The sequence below is a fragment of the Schistocerca piceifrons genome, unplaced genomic scaffold, assembly GCF_021461385.2.
Source record: "Schistocerca piceifrons isolate TAMUIC-IGC-003096 unplaced genomic scaffold, iqSchPice1.1 HiC_scaffold_956, whole genome shotgun sequence".
NCBI lineage: Eukaryota > Metazoa > Arthropoda > Insecta > Orthoptera > Acrididae > Schistocerca > Schistocerca piceifrons.
The window spans coordinates 47,501-50,000 of NW_025729230.1; positions in this window are offsets into that span (position 1 = coordinate 47,501).

The following is a 2,500-nucleotide window of genomic DNA, read 5'->3' on the forward strand; positions in this document are numbered from 1 at the left end:
GCGCAGACCAGGCACCAACACCCACACATGTCCTATACAACGGTGCACCCAACATCACAATAGTACCTCCTGTCACAGCGCACAAACAATGACATGAGTCAAAGACACAGGTCTCACACAAGCATAGAATTGGAGCGCCGCCTCTAATAAGCCAAAGGTGCATCCTGACGTGACAAATCTGATCATGTCACAAGCATTCACTTACTATAATCACTATCAACGAACCTGCCGCCCCCGCCCCCCCCCCCCCTACACCTTTCCGTACAACAACGTGTAACCTAACCTAACCTAACCTAACCTATGTTGTACCTTAACCTAACCTATGTTGTACCTTAACCTAACCTATGTTGTACCTTAACCTAACCTATGTTGTACCTTAACCTAACCTATGTTGTACCTTAACCTAACCTATGTTGTACCTTAACCTAACCCATGTTGTACCTTAACCTAACCCATGTTGTACCTTAACCTAACCCATGTTGTACCTTAACCTAACCCATGTTGTACCTTAACCTAACCCATGTTGTACCTTAACCTAACCCATGTTGTGCCTCAACCTAACCCATGTTGTGCCTCAACCTAACCCATGTTGTGCCTCAACCTAACCCATGTTGTGCCTCAACCTAACCCATGTTGTGCCTTAACCTAACCCATGTTGTGCCTCAACCTAACCCATGTTGTGCCTTAACCTAACCCATGTTGTGCCTTAACCTAACCCATGTTGTGCCTTAACCTAACCCATGTTGTGCCTTAACCTAACCCATGTTGTGCCTTAACCTAACCCATGTTGTGCCTTAACCTAACCCATGTTGTGCCTTAACCTAACCCATGTTGTGCCTTAACCTAACCCATGTTGTGCCTTAACCTAACCCATGTTGTCGCCTTAACGTAACCCACGTTGTCGCCTAAACCTGCTCTGTAATTGTTATACGACTCGTTCAATTACTGTAGTGTTGCCCACCCGCAACCCTCGCAATATAGTTCGCTACTCGCACTGCCCGCACCCCTGTGTATCGCTTCATGTTAAACACCTTGCAAGTCTTGCTCACTTTCCACATGCTCCTGCTGTACACTGTAATGTGGATGGCAGCAGGACGTACATGCCGCCCCTCCCCACGTCCCCACCTTGCCCCCTGCCTTCGCAAGCTGGTTGGTGAGAAGTTTGCATGTTCAATGCCCTTCGCATGCGACGTACTCAGGCTACGTTGTGGTGCGGCCTGTGTCAACTGTCCGCTGATGTCGTACGCGTGAACCACAATCTGTACTGCACATTCGTCCTTATGTACTGAATGATACATCGTGGCACATGTGTGACCGCACAACGACTGCGCCCAAAAACGGCGGACCATACAGTGCAAATATTGTGCACGCAGCTACGTGTCGTCTCCCTATGAGAGCTGGATTGCAGTGTGGTACGCCATAGAGACGTGTGGGAGGAACGGACGCCGTGGATGGCGATCAGCATGAGCTGTCTGTTGATGTATTCGGACCTAGTCGTCTCTCCTCACACACCGTGATGGCATGGTGCACCGCGTTCCATATCTGCGACATGCTACAGAGGCCGGTTGACAGTCGTTCGAGCAATGGACATCGCATACGTACGGGGGCCACCTTCCACGTATTGTCTAGGCGTGCACATTTTGTTGCGTGTATGTGGGCAGACGTAGTGTGGCGTGACACCTGACACAGGCATGCAATAATCGTTGAAGTTGCAAATGGCGATGGACGCCTGCGTTTTCTGGTGAAGTTACGCAAATGAACAAATGGTAACCTGTTGTGGTGCGGTTGTTCTCGCTAGGGGTGAATCGGTGATGGCGACGATAGGTTGAGGTACTAACCGGTTGTTCCAGCGATACCCACCATGCCGACGAAACTGAACGGCATCTGGGTGTGAAGCGATACGCGGCGGTGGCTGGGTGGGACCGTCCCCGGCCGGTGAGGGGGCGCCTCCCGGCGTGCTGGCCGCGCGGTGCGTGGGCGCACGCGCTACAGCCGGCTGGTGGGGGCGGCCAGTGGCAGGCGCGCCGGCCGACGGACGCGGCAGGCGTCGCAGCTGCGCGCCGGCGCACCCTGCGCGCGGCGCCGTGCGGCCAAAGTAGGTCCTCGCGGGCCCGGTGCGAAGCGCGGTGGACATCTTCAGTGTGCTGGTCCGATTGAGGACTGTGTGCGTTGAGGATGCGCCGCCGCCCGGCGCTCGGCGCCGCGACGCCGTCTGCTGCTCGGTCGCCCCAGCGGTTCTCGCTGGTGGTTTGTATCGCAGCTGTGCGGATGTGTTGGCGCGTGCGCTGTGCTGGGAGAGTTCGCTTCGGCACCCAAGTGGGGCTTTTGTCCTTCTGTGGCGCTGGCGTTGGAGCTGCCGGTCACCGTAGGTGGCGCGTGTTGTCTCCCGCCGGCAATGCCACGACAGCACGCTCCCGGGCCTCTGTCGGCAGCGGCAAGCTCAGTTGGGAGCACGGGTGGTCGCACCGAAAGCGTCTACTCGCCTAACTCCGGGCGATTG